General features: G+C 45.5%; 1 long non-coding RNA gene across 1 annotated transcript; it reads left to right on the plus strand.

Moving 5' to 3' along the window:
- Positions 1 to 5,456: 5,456 nt before the first annotated feature.
- Positions 5,457 to 5,980, plus strand: LOC147991194 (uncharacterized). Its single transcript, XR_015612212.1, has 3 exons — positions 5,457 to 5,590; positions 5,700 to 5,757; positions 5,843 to 5,980. It is a non-coding gene; the product is annotated as an uncharacterized LOC147991194 (long non-coding RNA).
- The last annotated feature ends 496 nt before the right edge of the window (positions 5,981 to 6,476 follow it).

Here is a 6,476-nt window from a genome sequence, read left to right on the forward strand (position 1 = left end):
TGTTCATCCACGGGCTCCTGTTCATCCAGCCTCCACCGCGCGCTACTCCACTGGCTACTGTTCAACCAGCCCTCTCCACGGGCTCCTGTTCAACCACCCCTCCACGGGCTACTGTTCATCCTGCCCTCCACCATCTACTGTTCATCCTGCCCTCCACCATCTACTGTTCATCCTGCCCTCCACGGGTGGTCCTGTTCATCCAGCCCTCCACGGGGTCCTGTTCATCCAGCCCCAACCGGCTCGATCGATCGAGGTCCTGTTCATCCAGAGGCAACACCAAGGGGTCTTGTTCATCCACCCCCCACCGGGAACTATTCATCCACCCCCCCGCAATGCTCACTGTTCATCCAGAGGCAGCATCGATCGGCTTCAGTTAGCAGCAGTAGCGAAGGAATCGCTCGATCGGGTTCAGTTAACAGCCAGCAATCGATCGCTCGGGTTCAGTAACGTGTAGCCTGCAGTGCAATCGCTTTGGTTCGGTTAGAGCCCAACGCTTTGCTCGGGTTCAGTTAGAGCCAACGCCTCGCACACACGCTCGTACGTGTACGAGAGAAGCGCGCATCGCTCGGCCCCCTTCCTCCCACCGTAACTGGGAACTCCCCAAAATCCACCCCTTGCTTCTACCACGGTTTTTCCGTCATGGACGGCCCAAAAAATGTCATGCAGCTGCGTCTCCGGCCCGCCCAGGACAAAAAGCCCATTCTCTATCATGATTTTTTGTCATAGAAGTAGGAGCCCACCACATCTATGATGATACCGGGTTTTGTCACAATTATCGTCATAGAAGTGTCATATGTATGACATAATTTTTTTTCGTTCGGCCCAAAATGTCACGTATGTGTCTTTTTTTGTAGTGTATGGTTGGCTGATACAAACAAGCAATTGAATAGACGTGTGAGAAAATCTTGCACAACACTAATTACATATCAAGAAAACAATCATAGAAGGAGGCTTAAAGACCATCACTTGACTGACCAGATTTAAGAGACATTTAAACATCATGTGCAACGTGTGAACTAACATAAACATTGCATATTCTAGATTCTATAATGAAATGCACATGTGTTAGGTTATGCCGTTTATGATGCCTAAATATACACTATAGCAGGCAGGAGTGATTCATCATTGCATGCACAATTGAATTGCAGGTTAAGGGCTAGTTCTATTCCGCCTTTTGAGAGCTTATTGTAAAAATAAGCCATAAAAGATGTAAAGAACTTGTTTTTGAGTTATGGGCTCGGGCTTAACTTATTTCCACCACCCATTCCTTCACAATGAGAAAAAGCTTGGGGGGTGCTTCGTGTAGAAGCTCGCTAAAAATTGAAGGGAAGGGGACTAGCGAAATGACTCTATTGTCTGCCAATATTACACTCAAAATGCCATTGCTCACGCCCGCGTCACACTTGACCCTCAAGTAAAAACAAACACGCACGCGTTCATTGCCCTACTCCTCTCCCCTTTCCCTCTACCTCGATCCCCTGCCCGCAGCGCTAGGTTTCCTCCAGCTAGCCGCTGCCATAGGTCCCATCTGGCATGCAACTCGACGATGCTCTATCCAGCTAGGCTACATGGTCGGCGTGTAGGGCCCAATCTCCCCGACCGCTCCTCCCTCTAGCGCCACCTCTCACTCTCATGGTCTCTCGCAGCTGCTCCGCTATGGTCCATCCAATGCTCTACTCCTGCGGTTGCCACACTACTGTGGCCGACGCCCCAATCTAGTAGAAGGCACCTCATTCCTCTCCCCTCCTCCCAGGCCGTGGCCTTGAGGTGTTGTTGAAGGATGAACTCATCCAACAAGATGAGGATCTCCTCTGATTTTTTGCCAAATTTTCATCCTGATCTAATATATGATGAATTGCGATGAGCTGCTGCTGCTATATGATGAATTGCCATGAGCTGTTGCTACAACTGTATGATGAATTGCTATGAGCTGTTGCTGCTATATGATGCATTGCTATAAGGTGCTCCTGCTGCTGCTATATGATGAATTCCTATGATCCGCTCCTGCTGCTGCTATATGATGAATTGCTATGAGCTAATGCTTCTATATGATGAATTGCCATGAGCTGCTGCTACTACTATATGATGAATTGCTATGAGCTGTTGCTGCTATATGATGAATTGCTATGAGCTACTGCTGCTGCTATATGATGAATTGCTATGAGGTGCTCCTCCTGCTGTTATATGATGAATTGTTATGATCTGCTGCTGCTATATGAATTGTTATGAGTTGTTGTTGCTATTGTATGATGAGTTGCTATGAGCTGCTGCTATATGATGCTTTGTGGTGGTGCTGTTATATGATAATAACCAGCCACTGGCACCATGGAATTTTGATAAATAATGGTTCTTCATTTAAATTTAGGCAATGGGTTCTTCATTTAAATTAGGCAATGGGCTCTCTTTGGCAGACATTGACCAAAGAAGATTGTGCCAAGTAGATGGTATCTTTGTATTTGCATTTTGAACAAATATTTATTGTCTGTTTTCCTATCATATTAATTACTGCACTGGGTTCAAATGACATTTATGGGTCTGTTTTACTATCATATTTATGGTCCTTTTTCCTATCACATCTGTTTGCAAGTCAAATTAATTTTCATATGGGCAGCAAAATAACAAAATATAATGCAATCTAGAATTTTCACTGATCATACCATAGATTAGCTGAAAAAGCAGGCAAAGAAAAGAACTGGTTGGCTTATTATCTGGAGCTTATATTCAGAGGGCTTATTTTCTTAGGATAACTCAAAATAACTGTCGCGAAGAACCCTGGCCAACTGCACTGACATAGAAATAACATGTCATGGTGATTGCAATGGAGTGACCTACCATACCACACTGTATAGGCTCACTATTGCCTCTCCTTTTTTTGCAATGTTACATGGAAAGGCCACATACATCTTGTCTTTTTAATTGCGGCACCCCATCTACAAGTTGACACGGCTAATTTGAGATATCTCTACATGATAATACGTTGCATATCCCTGGCACATATTTAAACCAACAATTAACGATTGTGTGTGTAGCATAAACTAGCCATGACTCTATGTACTCGACTAGCAGGCACTCTAAGAGAGCCTAATTTAGTGGACTGGAATTCCTACATGCCAATTATGATTTTGTGTAATGTATGATGTCTACATCTCTAATTGGCAACCAGTAGTGGAAATCATTGGCGCACAAAGGGATTACTGGTCGAAAATCCTAGCAAAGCACGCTGGCAGGCACACAACAATGCAAGAGAGAGACGCACTTACAAGATCATAACAATGCCTCAGTCCCGGATCTTGGTTGGCCAAGGTGTTAGATCCATAAGAAACATCGTCCTTGTAGCTCTTGCCAGCTCCATAACATGTAACAACGACCTGTCAGTATATTTGAAGTACATATGGCAGGTGATGCTGGATGGTTTTAAAGGTGACAAGTACCTAGGCCGCGGCGGGTGCTTGGCATTGTGCCGGACGGTGGGAATCAGGTTAGAAACATCAAGGTGATGACGTTGCACTGCCTGTTGGCGTCCATTAAGGAGATCTAGAACCATGAAGTAGGATGTTTGTGAAGCATCTCTGGTAGGGTGGACTACGGTGTGGATGAAGCGGATCTGAGGATGTGGACGAGGGCGTCGGTGAAGCTGCTCCGGTGGTTGGGTTCAGGATCATGTCGACAAAGTGGATCTGAGGCTGTGGACGAGGGCGTCGGTGAAGCTGCTCCAGTGGTTGGGTTCAGGATGGTGTCGATGATGCGGATCTGCGGCCGTGGACGAGGGAGTCAGAAGCTGCTCCGGTAGGTTGGACAAGGGTGTCGACAAAGCGGCTCCGAGGCCGTGGACTTGGTCGTTGGCAAAGTGGCTCCGGTAGCGTTGAGAATGGTATCGGTGAAGCTACTCTAGTAGGGTTGAGGATGGTGTCGGTGAAGCGGCTCCGGTAGGGTTGAGCACGGTGTCGACAAAGAGGATCAGAGGCCGTCGACGGGGGCGTCGGCGGGGCGGCTCCAAGGGTGTGGATGAAGCGGCTCTGGTGCGGAGTACGAAGGAGCCGCTGTAGATGCGTTGCTGTTGACGAGAGTACCAGAGAATAAGATCTGACGTCATTGACATGGCCGACACTAAATCGGCTATGGTACACTGGTGGATGAGCAGACTACTATTTCTAGGGGAGGTGGGAGGGGTGGATGCGGCCATATAAGTAGATCCGGCGAGGTGGACGACGCTGGCAGTGCATGGGCTCTAGTACGCCGGTGGATGAGCAGCCTAGAGTTTCGAGAGGGAAGGGGTAGAATGGCTGATGAAGTACGGACGGCGTGATGTAAGATTCTCTGGTGCTATGGAGCAGTCCTTTTTGCGGGAGGGTGAGGAAATGGTGGTGCCATGTGGTGGGGGGAACCTGAAGTTACGAAAGCAACCCCGACCTATTATGTAAATGAGGGCCGTATAGTAACTATTGTTCTCCGTGCACCAAGGGAAAAAGGGGAATTTCACATGCTCAAGACTAGGTTGCAGAAATTTTAGAAGGAGGCAGGAGATTTTGCCGCCTGCGTGATCGTTCGTATCCAGTCTCAACTAATTTTGGACAATGCTAGCGAGAAGCTGATCATGTGAGACTGTGTACACAGGCACACATGAGCAGTTAATGACTGGTATGAAGTCCAACCCAGAAAAAAAGATAATAACTCTGGATGATGCCATGATAACTTGTTACTATCACATGGGCGCGGCTGATCAAAAAAATGGAGCAAAGGTTCAGCCTATGTATTTCTCGTGTAAATATATAGTTTTGTGCCATTGGTTATTTATTTTAAAGACAATGCAGTGACATGTTAATTTTAATTATATTGGACAATAACAAATGGATAATATAGATGCGCAAAAGAAATGGATATTATAGTCCGCTACTTAAAAGTGTTACCTCATATGATTACATGGCCTCCATTCACTAGTAGAAAAAGGGTCAAACGTGAAGCACATTAGTGCCGGTTTGTATTTGAGCTGGCACTAATGTATACATTAGTGACGGTTCCAACGGCTAGCCAGGCCGCTTTCATTAGTACCGGTTCGTGGCGAACCTTTAGCACCGGTTCGTGCCACGAACCGGTACTAATGAGAGTGGTGGCAGGATGTTGTCATACTGGGGCCCCTCCAGCCCCTTTAGTACCGGTTCTTGGCACGAACCGGTACTAAAGGTCGTCCTACGTAAACCCTTCGTCCACCCGAGCTCGCTCTGTTCTTCCCCTTTCCCCTCTCCTCTCTGTTCTTCCCCTCTTCCTCTCGAGCTCATCACACATTTTGCCCAAAATTTGTCAAGATTTGAAGGCCCCCATCCATTCAAATGATCACAAAGGTTAGCAACTTTGTCCTTTCATCTCTCATTGCTAGATTAGCTCTTGCAATGCTTTATATAGTGATTAATTTGTGAGTTTAGTAATTTGGGAGGATATATATATATGTGCTAGTATTTGATTTATATGCAATTTGAGGTCAAAAATAACACTTAGTTTGCATATGTAGGTGTGGTTTACTTAGTGCCTTCTAAATCTCCGTCGTAACCACCGTCGATCGCCCGCACCGCCCCGTCGCCGGCACCACCTTGTGGTGAGCCTCTTGTTCATGAAATTTTATATAAAAATTGATGTTTGTGTGATTTGGATATATAGTTACTCGTATAATTATCTTACCCGTACGTTGTTTGTTATACATATAGTGCCATGGTTTTGATATCCGTCCCCGTCGGCCCTCGTCCTTGTTATGATTCGGATGTGGTATATATATTCTCTTTTAAAACTAGTTGCATTTCGTGTTTATGACAAATTATGCCCATCAAGTTGACATAGAAATTTTTTCTAGGAGGTATGTGAACCAGAAATTCCAACCGACCCTATTGTCGAGAGGTTAAATTTAGTTGAAAGAGAAAACGAGTACTTGAAAGAAAAATTGAAAAGAATTGAGGGGGAGAAGATGGAATTGGAGTTGCATGTTGCCGATGTCATCGATGATCACAAGATCAAGATGGAGAAAATGCGCTTGAATATTAGAAAGATTAGAAAATATGCCATCGATAGTGAGGCTTGGTATCATTATGCTGTTGGATCCATTATTACCTTAGTTGCGATATTGATCGTATTTGTTGTTGCATTTAAATGCTTTAGCTAGAGAGTTATTTGTTTGTTGCATTTAAGTGTTGTATCAACTTTATGTATGAACTTGTATTAATTTGGTCTATTTGGTCTTGTGTAATTAAGATGAGCCGGCAATGGATGTACGATGACCGATGCTCTCCCTAGTTCGTTGAGGGCGTGCATACTTTTCTGCTTGCGGCTGAGGCAAACAAGCGGGCGGATGGTTTTATGCCTTGTCCATGTGCTCGCTGTAAGAATGGTCACAATTACTCTATGTCAAGAGCCATTCACGTCCACCTGTTTAAGTCCGGTTTCATGCCCCACTATAATGTTTGGACCAAGCACGGAGAAAGAGGGGTTAT

This window comes from Triticum urartu, chromosome 1A (genome assembly GCF_056163025.1).
Source record: "Triticum urartu cultivar PI428250 chromosome 1A, HENAU_Tu73, whole genome shotgun sequence".
Lineage (NCBI taxonomy): Eukaryota > Viridiplantae > Streptophyta > Magnoliopsida > Poales > Poaceae > Triticum > Triticum urartu.